Below are 16,657 nucleotides of genomic sequence, written 5' to 3'. Positions count from 1 at the left end.
ATATTCATAAACTGAGCCTAACTTCATCAGAGAGGCTTCATCCAGCAATTGATGGGAACAAATACAGATACTCATAGCCAAACATTAGGTAGAATTCATGGAATCCTGTGGAAGACGGAGAGGAAGGATGGTAGGAGCCAGAGCAATCAAGGACATCATAAGAAAATGGCCCACAGAATCAACTAACCAGGGCTCATAGAGGCTCACAGAGACTGAACTGACAACCAGGGAGGCTGCATGGGTCTGACCTAGGTCCTCTGCAGATACGTTCTGTAGCTTAGTGTTCTTGTGTGACTCCTAACAGTGAAAGCAGGGGCTGTCACTGACTCTTTTGCCTGTTTGGGGGACCCTTTTCTTCCTACTGGGTTGCCTCATCCAACCTTAATATAAGGGGAGGAGCCTAGTCTTATTGCAACTTGACATGCCATGTTTGGTTGGTATCCCTGGGAGACTGGTCATATTCTGAAGGGAAATGAAGGAGGAATGGGTCTGGGGGAGAGGGAGGGTTGGAGGAAGGGACTGGGAAGAGACCGGATTCCAGGGGCCCACAAGGTGGTTTATAACTGTCCATATTTCCAGTTCCAGGAGATCCAGGGCCCTGGAGACATATGGCTCAAGGTACTAGTCATGAAGAGGACCCTGGTTTGGTTCCTAACAACCATATCATGTGACTTACAACAGCCAACAATCTGAATGTCAGATCTAGAAGATCTGACAACATCTTCTGGACTGTTCAGGTCTCTGCACTTCATATGCACACACAACTAGGAAAATAGCTTAATGGTAGGGCACTCGCTTTGCAAGCACGAAGCCCGAGATTCAGTCTTCAGGAATATAAAGAAAAGTTCATTATGAATTACCTACCTAGGTGAAGTGAACCATACCTATTATCCTAGCCCTTGGGAGAGAAGGAGGATTAGTACTCCAGGGTCAGCCCTGGCTAAAGAGACTGTTTTAAAAACTAAGAATGGATGAGGGGATCCTGAGACCCCACCCTTCCCTGAGACTATATAGGCAATCAGCGGCTGATGTGGGAAGGACATTTTCTTCAGTGGTGTAGCCACTGGCATAAGATGCCCGTGTTTCTGTAAGCAGCACACAGAAAAAAGACACGAAAGCAGAGAGCCCACTATTTGGGAAACAGAGGAGATCAGTGGGTGTAGGAAAGGGACAAGAGATGGTAGTGAGGGTGTTATGGTGGGGGAAGTGGGTGCTAGAGGGGAAAACAAAATAGGAAACAGCTTCGTAGGCTGAGGTGTGCTCATGTATGTGACTGTTTGCTCATCTCTTCTGGAGCCTCCTTTCTTCCATCGTCCTTCTCATTCCAGCCATGACTAACTGGTAGGCCCTTATGCAGAGCCAAAGAGTAATTGAGGAGAGTTAAGTCCCAGATCCAGTGGTGACTAAAACCAGGCATGCCCTACTACCGTCTTAGAGTGTACCATTACCACTCTTCCTTCCCATCCCTCATCAGGGTGCAGAGAAAAAGTGTCTCTGGATATAGAAGACACAAACCATGAAGAAATCATTGTTCGACATTAGGATTATGCTAGATCAGAACTGCAAAAGCTAAAACAAGACTTTCCACAGAAAGGAACGACTGAAGTAAACTAGCTGCCCAAAATCTAGGAAGGAAGAGAACAAACTATAATAGTAATTAGAGATGAAGCCCTACAATTAACTGTACACCACCCTTCACTCTGAGCTGTAGCCATGAAAAGGCAGAGGACTTGAGCCAGCCTACCTCTTTCCTTGAATCCATGCTAGACGCTCTTGCAGCTATTCTCTCTCTCTCTCTCTCTCTCTCTCTCTCTCTCTCTCTCTCTCTCTCTCCCCCCCTTCTCTGTTAGATGCAAACACTAGAGGTGATCAAATTAAACAGGAAATTCTTTTTTTTAAGATTTTATTTATTTTATTTATATGAGTATACTGTAGGTATCTTCACACACACCAGAAGAGGGCATCAGATTCATTACAGATGGTTGTGAGCCACCATGTGGTTGCTGGGACTTGAACTCAGGACCTCTGGAAGAACAGTCAGTGCTCTTAACCGCTGAGCCATCTCTCTAACCCCCTAAACCGGAAATTCTTAAGCAAAACATTAAAACTTTTAAAATTTAGCTTGCAGTCTTATATCTGGCATATGAAATAGGAAGCAGACAAGCATCATGGTGGGCAAGCTGTTCCAGAAAGATCACAGTAACGATTTACCTTCACTGGGGGGAGAAAGACAATATGCCTTCCAGGGACTACCACATTGATAACATTGCCCATTATCAGAGCATTGCCCATTATCAGAGCGTTGCCCATTATCAGAGCAACTTTTAGAAATCAAAATGCACTCTTTCTGAGCTGATAGAGCTCCTGCAAACATTGTGAACGTTCCTAAGACCCGCCAGACATTCTGCAAGAATGTGGGAAGCACCAACCCCACAAGGTGACGCAGTACAAGAAGGGCAAGGATTCTTTGTCTGCCCAGGGAAAGCGGCGTTTTGACAGGAAACAGAGTGGCTACGGTGGGCAGACTAAGCCCATTTTCCACAAAAAGGATAAAACTACAAAGAAGATTGTGCTGAGACTGGAGTGCATTGAGCCCAACTGCAGATCTAAGAGGATGCTGGCTATTAAGAGATGCAAGGATTTTGAACTGGGAGGTGACAAGAAGAGAAAGGGCCAAGTGATCCCGTTCTAAGCTGATTTTGTTATGAAGACAATAAAATCTTGACCTTTCAAAAAAAAAAAAAAGAAATCAAAATGCAGAGTGAAACCCGATCCTGTGGGGGTCCTTGCATTACAGCTGACAGGGAAACAATCCCCGTGACATAGAAGAAAAACTCAGTTCAGCCCAACTTGGTGCCAGGTCAGACTTCTAGAGAGTCTAAGAGCAGGTGGTTTATTGTAGGCATATTTAAACACAGTACAATTTGGGAAGATGTTTCCTGGTGTAATACAATCTCTGGTGCACAAGGAGTCACATTGAAGGTCATGTGGTCATGAAGAGAGGTTCTATAGCTTAAGGGCCTATGGTTGGGTGTGGTCTCTGATCAGGATACGGTAGAGGTCAACAGGCTATAAAGACATCCTCTCAAAGGATGGGTTCTATTGACTGAGAAACAAAGCTGACGCTGAAGGCCAAGGGAGGGAGGGAGGGAGAGTCTGGGATAGAAGGTCTGGGAGATTTAGGTGAGGTCTGTCTCTACAGAAAGCAAAAGTCATCAACAACAGGCACTCCCAGCTTTCTGGGTGGAAAACAGCTATTTATCTACATTGAAGAGACAACCCAGCATGATTTAACTTCCCTGGTTTCTCCAGTGTTTACCTGTAAGCTCTTGTGCCTACTTCGCAGTCCTGCATGGATGATATAATTATTTATAGTAATGATTAAAAAAAACCATGAAGAAGATCAGGAACATCTATTTAGAGAACTTAGATCTAGGGAACGGACTACCAATGAATCTAAAACCAAAGGTTCGTCTGAAGAGGCAAAATTCTTAGGGAGAGAATGGCCTTTTGAGGGAAGGAACGTGACAAATGCCATTCTAAACAAATTGCAGACAGTAAAAGCGCCACAGAATAAAACAAAGGCATAGAGACATATAGGTTTATTTGAGTATTAGAGGTAGCATATACCTTATCTTTAATATGCCAACCTATCTATTTATTATAAGGTCACCTGAAAGACATGGAACTCTGAATGGGGCACTACCCAGCGAGAGACATTTGACATTATTTTAGGATACAAAACAGACTATAAGACAGTTGTACACCTAGACCCCAACGTTACCTTGCACCCATAGACATAATTTATATTATGGGATATGATAATTTGATACTATGGCAAAAACAGTGAAATATGAAACCTATTTGTTTTTGGTGTAAAACATTCCCATATTCTGAGAATAAATACTTAAATTTTGAGAGACATATTTCGACCTTTTTTGAGACATTAGAAAATCTTAACCTCAGAGGCTGGAGAGATGGCTCAGCAGTTAAGAGCATTGGCTGCTCTTCAAAAGACCTGGGTTCAAATCCAGCACTCATACGCTAGCTTATGACTGTCTGTAACTCCAGTTCAAGGGCTTCTGATACCCTTACACAGACAAACATGCAGGCAAAACACCAATGAACATAAAATAAAAATAAATTTTTTAAAAAAGATTAAAATTTTTTTTCAGGGGTTAGGGATTTAGCTCAGTGGTAGAGCGCTTGCCTAGCAAGCGCAAGGCCCTGGGTTCAGTCCCCAGCTTCGAAAAAAAGAAAAAAAAATTTTTTTCAACTCATGCCCAAGTGCCACCAAGAAAATATGAGACGGAGAGTTGGGAAAGAGGGAGTGCTGTGTGGAGAGATGGGAAAGGGGGAGTGCTGTGTGGAGAGATGGAAGAAAGTGAAGCTCAGTAGTTTGTATGCTGTGGAGAAAGGTGGAACTGGAGACATGATAGAGCTGAGGAATAGACAGATACAGACCTGGGCTGCTGCTGAGGGCCATGTCTGGGACTCTGATCCTACCGCAGCCAGAGTCTGTGTTAATGTTGTGGCCCGAGTTACCACCAAGGCCATGTGGATGTCTGTGGAGCCCATGTAGATGTCTGAGGGACATGCTGCCACCAGAGGACATACTGATCTGGGTGGCCTGCATTGCCACCTGAGGCCATGATGACATCTGGGTCCATGTTGCTGCTGGGGTCTGTGTCTGAGTCCCCAATCCTATAACAGCCAGGGTCTGCGTTAATGTCTGAGGTCTGTGTTACTGCCAAAGGCCATGCTGATCTTTCTGGTTTGGGCTACCACCTGAGGCCATGTTTATGTTCTAGCACTGTACTGAACTGTCCACACCTCTTGCCTGGACCACATGAGAGACTGGCTCCGGTGGCATGAGAGAACTGGCCCTGCCTCTCTCATGTCCCCACGTGGGTGAGGGATGAAATAGGGGGAGATGCCCCCAACACCTGAAGCAGGCAGGGGCCCTGCCCCTCACCAGCTGCAGCACTTGCGAGAATGCCCCTCCCCCTCCTCTCCCCACTTCCCCTGGGCAGCACAGTAGAGCTGGCCCTGGTGGTAGAACTGCAGGCTCAAGGGTGTGAGAGCAGGAAAGTTACTCCTGTCCCTCGCCTGGGCAAAACCAGAGAGCTAGCTGGTGGGCTGGCCAACTCAGTTTCTACCTAGGCACAGATCCAGGGTTCTGAGTTGGCCTACCCCAACATCTACCCCTATTCATATTCTGCTGGAGCATTTGAGAAGATTCAAAGCAGCAGGATCTCCATGACACGAGGCAACAACAGGGTCACAGAGAGGAGTCCAGGTGAGGATCCAGTATTGATAGTAGAAGAAGCCAGAGGCCTTGTTGTACCAGGCCAACAGGTCATTGCAATGAACATTTGCAAGTAAAGCTTTTGGAGTAAAAGGACACACATGGTGAGAATTTGTTGTCGTCGTTTTCTTGTTTGTTTTATTTTATTTTATGTTTTCTCTTGGAGGAGAGGTTGCAAGGGCCGAGGGTGGATATGAAGGGACCAGGAGATGATCCAGGGACCAGGGATTGGGGTACATGGTAACATTCACACACAAAAAAATCAATAAAAACAAAAAACAAAACAAAACAAGCTCAAACCATTGCTACTGGACCAAACTCTAACTATATAATGCTATATACCACTGTTGCCTTGGGACAGAGAGTGACTGGAGAAGTACTCTGAAGAGTACACGTAGAACCTGGAAACGTTACATCCAGTCTTCGGAGGAACTCCTACAGGGTGGAGAAGTATACAACCTGACAGAAGGGCTTTCAGTCCACAGCGCTCTCCCTCCAGAGGTGGGAACTAAGAGCGAGCACTCATCCCCTTACAGCTCAGACCTACAAATGCCTTGTCTACGGACGCCTCTGCCTCTGACAAGGAATGTGGATGTCTGGAAGTTAGCTGCTTTCAGATCCACCGACGGTAAAACAATCACAGAGGACAACATGCCCAAGTCTGAACAGCATGCAGAAGCCCCAGCAGCAAGGCTCTAGAGCAATCCTTAAAGAGAGGCCACAGATTATATGCATAGGGACTCTTGGGTCTTAGCAAATGGTATTGCCATCTGGTCTTTAAAAAAAGAAAGAAAAAGAAGAAAAGAAAAAAGACCTTTGGTCTAAAGAGGACCAGATTTTTCTTCTTTTCATTTGTTTATTTGTTTTTGGTTTTTGTTTGCCCTATCTGTCCTGGAACTTGCTCAGGCCTGTACCTGGTACAGATTTAGTTCAAACCCTCCTAGTCACCCACACAGCGAACAGCTCCTAAATACTGGTCCATGTGAATGGCTTGTCTGTTCCTTCAACAACTTTGATGCCCTCATGTACTATAATAAAACTACATCACACAAAGATAGACCAAACACAATCATATCGTAACCGAGAATGTATGCACTTAATGGGCCTTGAAAAGTATGTATTAATAGTTGTTATCAAATATCTCTTTTTCGTCGGCTATGTAACAGCACTGCTGAAACTTTAAGAGAGCACATCGTTGGGGATTTGGCTCAGTGGTAGAGCGATTACCTAGGAAGCGCAAGGTCCTGGGTTCGGTCCCCAGCCCCAAGGAAAAAAAAAAAAAAAAGAGAGCACGACATCCCGAAATCACTCAAAAAAAAAAAAAAAAAAAAACCCTACCACAAATCTCAAATAACCTAGAAGACTAAAAAGAAATTCATAAATCAGCTCAAACAGATAATAATAGTCTAAATTCTTGTGCAGAACAAGAATATGACTTTACCACTGTGGTGCATGTCCTCAATACGAAGGCTAAGTAGGCTTAACAGTTTGTTAAAGGCATTAGTGAACCCTGCCACTTAACTACATGGTTGGTCCTAGCTTTGGGACAGGCATACTGGTGACATTGTTGACATTGTTAAACTTCTGAGTTTGCTGTGTTATTGTTTGCCTTTATTTATATGCAATGGTAGTAAGACATATTATTCCAAAAACCCTTAAATATTAGGGCATTCTGGGAGCTAGGGATATCACGGAAGAATATCGAGCACCTTAGATTGTACGGTGTGTCAAATTATGTTTTTGTTGTTATTTTGTTTTGCTTTGTTTTTTTAGAGAGTCTCTCTATGTAGTCCTGGCGGTCCTGGAACTCTCTCTGTAGATCAAACTGGCCTTGAGCTCATAGAGATCCGCCTGCTTCTGCCTCCCAGATGCTGGAATCTAAGGTGTGTGCCACCCCGCCCAACAAGGCTACATACACTGTTCTGATACTTGCCTTGACCAGGGCTATATAGCTCAAGATAGGATCAAGGGGACGGAATGCAAGGAATATAACTTAAAACCGCTTTGTGTGACTCAAACATCATTTTATGTGGCTTAGAATAATATAGCGCATGTGAGAGAGAAGTTTGCCGTCAGAGGGCTCTAATAAGAGATAGGCCTTAGCAGCAACCCCCTGGCAGGCATCAGGCAGCTCAGATACCAGCCTAGCTCTGGGCAGAAGCTTGATGTGCTAATGAGCTAACGTCCAGGCATCACTGATAGGCTAGTGGACTGGTAGTACAAAGCTATTGCCCAATGAAATGATACAGAAAGCAGAACTGTGGAGATAGACTCGAAGACCACATTGCCATACTCTGAGACATGGCTTCTCCAGCCTGTGTTGCTACTCATTTGCAACAAGATTTGAGACTGTGCGTGGCCTGGTCTCAGGGTCCATTGGACTTCATGTGCTGCCACAGGGCCCACACAGGCCAGCTTGTCAGTTCTAGCCATTGACCTAGGCTTTCAAGGACTTTGTGGATCTCCATTAATGCTGTCCTCCCAGCCTGCCATAGCTAAAGGACTTGACAGTTGTGGGTTAACCCCAAAAGCTTCCCAAGAGTCCTCACCAGAGAAGATTCCCCAGGGGAACCCTGCAGCGGCCTTTCTGCACAAACAACTGTTCTCTTGGTGAAATGTCTGTTTAACCTTTATATAAGCATGGTATCGTAAGGAATGTCTGTCTGAGTAAACCGAGGATACTGAAAGGCAAATCTTGTCCTAATTGCTGGATGCCTTTCAGCCCATAGGCTGTGCTTCCTGGGTTCAGGCTGACCTTGAACTTCTAATTCTATTTTAGCTCAAGTGCTGGAATTAAAGGCTTGGGGCCATATACCTGTTGACTGCTTGCTATTTTTCATTCCCCCCCCCACAACTCAACACTCAGTATGTAGCCTTGTCTGGCCAGGAACTTGATCTGTAGACCAAAGCTGGCCTCATAGAGATCCACCTGCCTCTGCCTTCTCAGTCCTGAGACTAAAGGCTCACACTACCATAGCCCAGGGTGGATAGCAAAGGAAAGATGCTACAAGAGTGCTCCCCAGCCCCCAGCCCCAATGGCCAGAAAGCTGGTGCTACCAGGGGAGGCAACTTTCCAGGGCAGGGGTCCAGAGCCAGCTCTGTCATCTGGACACCTTCGTTTTCCTTTTCTGACCATTAAGCCTACAGGCTACAGATCACAACGGAATCTCAGACTTTGTTCTGTCCTCTGTCCCCTGGAGTAAATGGGTCCTCCTCCCTGCTTTTACAAAATACACTTCAATTATAAAATTAACCCACTATAATCCCATCTTGGAGTGTTCTTCCTAGGTCTGTTCAGCTTAATCCTAGCCTCTCTTTTCTAAAAAGCCATTTGGGGGCTTTTCCATTAGTTTGATTTTTACCATTTGGGGAAAATGAGCATTTATTATCTAACAAATCTTTCCTGAGTTCCTACAGTAGCATATGGACTATGCTAGAAGCCACAGACACAGCAGTAACTAGAGAGACACTTCGTTCTTCCTGGAACTTTTCATCAACAGCTGAGCACAATTATAAGAGAGCAAACAGATAAGAATCTCACCGCGCTATGCTTTTTAAAGTACCTTGCTTGGCTGAGAGAGGCTTCATCGAGAAGCATTTAAGCAAGGCCGGAAGGAAGGTTAGGTCACTCATTTAAGACTAATGCAAACATAGCTGGGCGGGTGTGGTGCACACCTTGCACACCTTTAATTCCAGCACTTGGGAAGCAGAAGGAGGTGCATCTCTGAGTTCTAGGCACCTCCTAGTTCTAGCCTGGTGGATAGAATGAGTTCCAGGACAGCCAGGGCCAGACAGAGAAACCCTGTCTTGAAAAAACAAAATCCAACCAACCAAACAAACAAACAAAAAAGCCTAAACTAAACTAAAAGAATAATGTAAACAAACACAATCAGAAAGATTTTATTTTGTGTTTTTGGTGCTGGGAATAAAATAATTTCTTTTTATGGGCTATGGTCTGTGTGGCTCTGGCTCCCAATTCCTCACATCTCACAATCCTGCAATCAGGGTGCTGGGAGAGGGCTGAAGTCTTAAGGCCCAGTACTGGGATCTGCTTCCTAACTCGGCATAAGGACCAGGCCTTCAGGCCCCATTTACTACAATCAGACATTTTTTTATTTTGTTTTAAAGTTATTTTTTCCTATCTTCTGTGTTTGAGTGTTTTGCCTGCATACACCCACAGAGGCCAGAAGAGAACAGATCCCACCCCCCCCTGAAACTATAGTGGCAGATGGTCATGAGCCGTCATGTGGGTGCTGGAAATCAAACCCAGGTCCTCTACAAGTACAACAAGTGCTCTTAGCTGCTGAGCCATCTCTCCAGCCCATACTGATCAGTTCTTAGTTTGTTTTGTGTTCCTATATAAAAAAACAAACAAACAAAAACAATAATGGGCTGGAGAGATGGCTCAGTGGTTAAGATCACTGACTGTTCTTTCAGAGGTCCTGAGTTCAATTCCCAGCAACCACATGGTGGCTCACAACCATCTGTAATGGGATCTGATGCTCTCTTCTGGTGTGGTTGAAGATAGCTACAGTGTACTCATATAAAATAAATAGAGCTTTTAAAAAAATAATAAAGGCTAGATAATTTAATATAAGAAGGAGCTTAATCAGAGGAGAGAGAGAAAACAATCAATGTTTTATCTCATAGGAAGCTGAGGCAGGAAGATCTATCTATTCAAGGACTGGATTACATGCAAAGCAACTTCATTTAAGAAAAATTAGCCAGCTCTGAAGGATCTGCCTTTAATCCCTGTAATGGAGAGCAAAGGTGGGCAGAGCTCTGTGAGTTCAAGGCCAGCCTGGTCTACATATTTAGTTCTAGGACAGCCAGAGCCACATAGTGAGACCCTGTTTGGAAAAACAACTGTAACAGAGAATGTTTGTTTTCCAAGTAAAAGAAAAGAGGATTATTTAGTTTGTGGTAATTATGGCTGGGATATGCATCAGGATGGGAACGTCAAGTTGTGTCACAGTATGAAGGTTGGCATCACGTGGGGCAGGCAGAGCTCTCACATGGTAAGAGAGGAATCAAGGTGTGAAGTATGCCGGCTCCCTCTTCCTCCTCCTCTGAAGGCAAGATCTTACCATGCAGCCCAGGCTACCTGTGATGTCACAGGTCACTTTCCTACCTTACTCTCCATACCGGGCTTGCAGGGACCATCAGACCTGTGGGCTTGCTATTATGTAACAATCACCCTAGCAAAAGACTCCCCCACACATTTCCCTTATTCTGTTTCTTAGAAGTGAGTCACTCGCTATGTCTAGTCTGTCCCTGTCCCTGTCTGCAAAGCACAGAGAGGATTATAGCCTAGGTCTCGTGGCCCTCCCCTATCACACTCAGAGGACTGACTATGGTCAAAGGATGCAAATAGCTTGGCTTCCGAGGTAGCACCAATTCATGCTTAAACAGGGTGGGAAAAGAGAGGAAGCCATCACACCACTATTTGGACAGGAATGAAGTTTGAAATGACTGCCCTATAACACAGAAGCAATGACCAGTAAGCCAGTCAGCGTTGAGGTTGAGACAATTATCTGGGCCAGCACAGACGCAGCAGCCATTCAGGTCACTCTACCCTGCTCTGACCACTTCCTATGTTTGTGGGCTGCAATGCAATTCACATCAACAGACAGTTCTGAAGAGAGAGAGCTTAGTCTGTGCTGAGCGGAAGGTTAGCTACAGATAAAGACCAGACACGACTTTCCTCATACCTCGGCCTCCTGAGCACTGCAGATATAAGTATGAGCCTCAGGAGCAGCTGGCCATTTAATTAAGGGATTCCTGTGGAGAACTTCCCCTGCCCAGGGCTCTCTAGCAGTAGTCCAGTCCATGACCTCTCGTACTCCACAGTGGCCCCCGCACTACTTACAGAGTTCTTACAAGCTTATCGGACTGTTTCTGCAAATATTCCTGTACTCTAAGGCAGGACAGAGAAACACAGAAACCATGGGGATAGAGGAAGGAAAGGGGGCCTCATTCCAGGGTCTGGTCAAAGCCTCCTGCCTGTCAAAAATCAAGTATTCTAACACAGTTAGCTGTGAATGCTGCTGGGATAGGACAATAGAAGGCTGACGCAATGGCTCAGTGGGTTAAAGTGCTTGAAGTGTTGCCTAACAACCTGAGGTCAGTCCCCAGAACCTATGTGATGTAAGGAGAGAACCAACTCCTGTAACTTGTCCTCTGATGGCTCCATGTGCCCCCTGATAAACAAACAAATAAACTAGGTTAATTAATTAATTAATTAATATGCCCAGACATTAGTTGGAATGATAGGATAGAGTTTGTTTGTTTTCAAAGTGCTGGGTCTCAAACCCAGAGCCTCAGAGATTCCGGGGAAAAGGGTCTATTACGTAGGCACATCCCATCCCTGATAGGAACAGATCTGGATCAGTATTAAACCATTGCAAATGAGTTCAGTACGACTTGACTCTGGTTTCTGCCGAGGAGAGTGAGGAGACTGGGAAGACAGGCGTGGTGAACTCAGCAGAAGTGAACATTACAAACCCTGGAAAGGAAGTATTGGTTCATGCGAAACCCACTGGGGTTTGGTTAAGTGGTGATGATGAAGTCACAGCCCTTCAAGGCTGGGAGACAGACTTCAGGTTGTAGCTGGAGCAAACAACATTGTTCTCATGTCCACACATGTTCACATGTCTCCTTATGTAGCTCCTTATGTAGCTTGTGATCATCTTGCTGGGTTTATAGGAATGTTAGTCTATTGCTTCTCGGCCTTTTGGCTAAGAGCAAGTGTAGTACCTGCTCTTATCAGTTTAATATCTGATCGTCCTCTATCCGAGGACAATATATTAAGTGGATTTTTGGAAGTAGGAGTTGGAATAGGATCTTGCCCTGTCCACTCCGCACATCGACCTAGTATTGCAGTACTTCTGGGAATGGTGCACCCCCTCAGGGGAAGAAAAAAAAGGAATATTAGTCTATGTACCTGACTATACTTGACTTCAACAAGTCAGACAGGCAGATAGACAGACAATACATATATGTGATGCGGGGGAGGGGGAGGGAGAAATGTGGCCTTTTGTTTTAAAGTCTTATATGGAGCCAAATGAACCTGGAACTGGTGGTCATCCTCCTGCCCCAACTTCCTGGGTGCTAGCACACCAGGTGGGTGCCTCCATGCTCAGCGACAGTAAATTCTTTGGGGTAACACTAAGGATCATAACCTGAGCTGTTAGAAACTTAGTGTCTGCTCAAATCTTTGTAAGTTTGGGTTCTAGTTTGTAAGTTTAGGAGAAAGGGCTCAGAGAGTAGAGTTTGGACACAGGTTTGGGACTTCTTTAGGCTGTCCGGGCTCTTCTTCCCAGTTCAGGTAAAAAGGTCAGAGGTCAGAGCCACCCCTCTCAGTGGCCCCACCCTCTCCATGAACTCCAGCTCTGTACTCTCTTTGTTCAGGACAGCTTATTTTAGGGTGTTTGTGCCCACATCTTCCCTTTGAAGGAAGTGAAAAGCCATATCTGAATGGCTTTGTGGCTTCTATTGGAGTTGGCAGGGCCTGCTCTATTCTCCTCCAGGAACAAGGGATCTTCTGGGCTCACCAGCAAGGATGGCATGAGCCCACTGAAGGCCTAACTACCCAGTCCTGAGGGACAAAACCAGTCTATCCACAAGACCTCCCACCCCCAGAGCAAGTGTGACCCAGGATGGGTGGAGAAGGAACTCGATGTAACAGCCTGGTGGAGTCCCACTGTGCTGGGAGACATCAGAGCTTCCACACTGTCTCCTCTGCCCACACTGTGCTTCTCAGTTCCCTGTGTGCTCTGACTGCTGCTGGTCACGGTCATCATGAACACGTCTTCAGTGATGAGGAACACCACCACCTGTCACCACCCCGGCATGATTTTTTTTAAAGAATATCTTAAGGGGGGCTGGGGATTTAGCTCAGTGGTAGAGCGCTTACCTAGGAAGCGCAAGGCCCTGGGTTCGGTCCCCAGCTCCGGAAAAAAAAAAAAAAAAGAATATCTTAAGGGACATAAGGGGCACCTGGAGGTAGTAATACACACCTTTAACCCTAGCACCGCGGAGGCAGAGGCAAGCGGCCAGCCTGGAATACAAAGTAAGTTCCAGAACAGAGAAACCCTGTCTTACGAAAACATACGTTGGCTAGGGGATTTGCCTGTGTGAGTGTCGGTCCCCAAGGAGGCCAGGACACAGCAGGGGTCCCCTGGATGAAGAGTTACAGATAGTTGTGTGCTACCTGACACAGGTGCTGGGAATCAAACTTGGGTCCTCTGTAAGAGCAGGACACCTTAACTATCCAACCATAGTGCGTATTCTGAGTTTGGTTTTGGCTTGGTTTTTCTTGATACAGTGTCTCTCTACATAGCCCTGGCTGTCCTAGAACTTCTCGTGTAGACCAGGCTGGCCTCAAACTCAGAGAGATCTGCTTGTCCCTGCTTCCTAAATGCTGGGATTAAAGGTGTGCGCCACTATTCCCAACTTGAATGTGTATTCTTGAGCAAATCAGTTTGGGGTTGATTCAGTCCAATTTCTTCTGCTCATGAATCTTAACCTCAGTGTCCTCACCTGTTGAATAGTTTGCTTTGGGGATTGCATGCGCTTATGCATGAAAAGCTGTTGGAACCACGTCTGGCATGTAGATAGATTCAGCATAGTGGTGGTGTACATGCTCAGCACTCAGGAGACAGAGGCAGGCAGATCTCTGCAATCGTGGGCTCCCCTGGTCTATATAGTAAGTTACAGGCCAGCCAAGGCTGTTCCTAAATAGGAAGAAATTGTAACTTAGATACAAGGACAGGAGGGAGTTAAGTAGATGGGCGAAGGCTTCTTAAGGAAGAGTCCTAAGTGTCCCAGTAGTAGCTAACGATAGGGTTTGGGGATTCCACTGCTCAGTAGATCCCTAAGACACTCCTCTCATCTGTATCCTTTCTCCTTTTCATTGAGTGAGATTACAGGGTGGTTCTGGAGGTGACTCAGACAAAATCGTAATTAAAAAAGATAAAACATGGAACAGAAAGGTCTCATAAGGGGGCTAAAAGTCTTTTCCTATAAGTGGGCTTTCTTGTGAGATTCCTAGAAAACTGCAGACTTATAGCTGGGAACGGAGAAAAGCTGCAGGTGCTTAGGCCATAAAGCAGGATTCATTAATATCTTCACATTCATTTGAAATATCTCTATGTGAAAAAAATTTGTTTCTAAGTAGGCAATCTCCATAGCAAACATTGTTAACTCTATTGGAATTTTGAAAACATTAGACTTATTTTATGTGTACGAGTATTTTGTTTGTATGCATGTCTGTGCACCATGTGCATGGAGTACCCATGGCGGTCGGAAGTAGATTTCCTGATATCCTAGAACTGGAGTTAGAGATGGCTGTGCATTATATGTGTACTGGGACTCGAACTCTGGTCCTCTGAAAGAGCAACAGCCACTGAGCCATCTCTCCAGCCCCACATATTGAAAGTCTTGACTCTCGGCTGGTGAGACAATTCAACCAGATTCCCAGTCTTTTCTATTACCATTTCTATTTCAGACCCAGATTGCTTGGATTCAAATTCCCATGCTACCACTTGTTAGCTCTGTGGTCTCAGGAACGTCTTTTCTCGGGAATATTAATATCCTCTTTCGAATAACGTGAACATGAATAAGAGCATAGGAATATTAGGAGGATTAAATGAGTGAATAGCTGAGGTGTGATATATATATATGTGTGTGTGTGTGTGTGTGTGTGTGTGTGTGTGTGTGTGTGTATCATTGTCTGGGTAAGAAAGTTGCAGACTACCAAGGGTACGAAGTCAAATTAGAGTTTTTATTAAGGAGCAACAAACAAAAAGAGCTTGCTCTTGCCCTAAAGAACTCTTGACAGTAGGGGTTGGGGATTTAGCGACAGTAAAGCTCAGTAGTACAGAGATTTTTAACAACAAGCCTCACTGTAAGTTTAATTTTTTTCAAAGTTTAATGATGGTTCTTTTTTTTTTTTTTCCGGAGCTGGGGACCGAACCCAGGGCCTTGCGCTTCCTAGGCAAGCGCTCTACCACTGAGCTAAATCCCCAGCCCCATGATGGTTCTTAAATGCTTTAACCTCTCTTCTGGCCCACCACCCACTAGAGGTAGTGGAAAAGAAAGGTTATTATGATATGGGGAGTGGACCTGTTTAGAAATCATTCTTTGAAGAAACTTCCATCTTCTTTGTCAGGAAATCAGCAGTTCAGTTCACAGGTCAGCAGCGGCAGTTCAGTCCACCAGCAATCACTTCATGGACGCACCAGCAGTCCTGGTCAGTAGAGCCAGCGGAGCAGCAGTGGTGGCGCGACCTAGCAGGGACAGCCAGACCTCAGCTGATTTACAGAGTCAGCAGGAGGTACCAGGATCTCCAGGAATGCCAAGAAGTTCTTTGCTGTGCCTCTCTCCACAAAGCAAAGATCAGCAAAGACTCAAAACTCGAGACCAAGAAGCGTTCAGCTATGCAAGCAAGCCAGGCCCCATCACTGTTGGTTGAGTCCCATTTATACTCCCTCCAAACATCACGTGCCCTTTCACGTGCTTGCTTTAGCAGAACATCCTTTCACCGTGTCTGCTTTAGCAAAACGTCCTTCTGCCTGTGACCGATTCAGGAAAACACTCCTTCATGTGATTGCCCCAGCAAAACACCATCCAACATAACCGACTTTCCAAAGAACCCTTAAGTTTCCACTTCAGCTCACAATTGCTATGTCAGGTGTAAGTCGGGGAAACCCTGGTAACATTTGTGTTGACTATAAGTTAGCAGATAGGTTATCTATCTGGGCCATGGTCAGGGTTGTGAAAAGTCCCGACTATGATGTGAATGTCTGGCCAAGGTGAACATGAAAATTGCCTGAGCAAACACAGCATGCAACCAGAGTGAGATCAGATGTCTTACTCACTGTTCTAGTGCTGGGAAGTGACACCATGACCAAGGCAGCTGTTACAAAGGAGAGCGTTTATATGGGGCTGGCTTATAGTTTGAGAGGGTTAGGCCATCATGATGATGACGGGGGCATGACAGGAACATGGTGACACTCATGGTGCTGGAGGAGTTATCTGTGAGTTACATCCTGATCCCGAGGGAGAAAGGGGCAGGGGTGGGGAGAGGGAGGAGGGGGGTACTGAGAGGGGGCCTGGACATAGGCTTTTGAACTCTTGAAGCCCACTCCAGTGACACATTTCCTCCAACAAAGCCACACCTCCTAATCCTTTTCAAATAGTGCCTCTCCCTGAAGACTACTCATTCAAGTATCTGATCTGTGGGGGCCATTCTGATTTAAACCATCACCATCACACAGAATTAGGAGTGATTACCTTGGTCACTTCATAAATATTTGACTACACTTAGCTACGATCTACTGTATTCAC

The 16,657-nt window shown here is 45.4% G+C and overlaps 1 non-coding gene and 1 pseudogene across 1 annotated transcript; both read left to right on the top strand.

The window, feature by feature from the left end:
* Positions 1–1,073: 1,073 nt before the first annotated feature.
* Rpl36a-ps16 (ribosomal protein L36A, pseudogene 16) lies at positions 1,074–2,739 on the top strand (annotated as a pseudogene).
* Positions 2,740–12,025: 9,286 nt separating this feature from the next.
* Positions 12,026–12,215, top strand: Rnu2-62 (RNA, U2 small nuclear 62). Its single transcript, XR_005500074.1, has one exon. It is a non-coding gene; the product is annotated as a U2 spliceosomal RNA (small nuclear RNA).
* The last annotated feature ends 4,442 nt before the right edge of the window (positions 12,216–16,657 follow it).

This window comes from Rattus norvegicus, chromosome 1 (assembly GCF_036323735.1).
Source record: "Rattus norvegicus strain BN/NHsdMcwi chromosome 1, GRCr8, whole genome shotgun sequence".
Classification (NCBI taxonomy): Eukaryota; Metazoa; Chordata; class Mammalia; order Rodentia; family Muridae; genus Rattus; species Rattus norvegicus.
The sequence above is the reverse complement of the archived record's forward strand: the minus strand, read 5'-3'. Positions and strand labels throughout refer to the sequence as shown.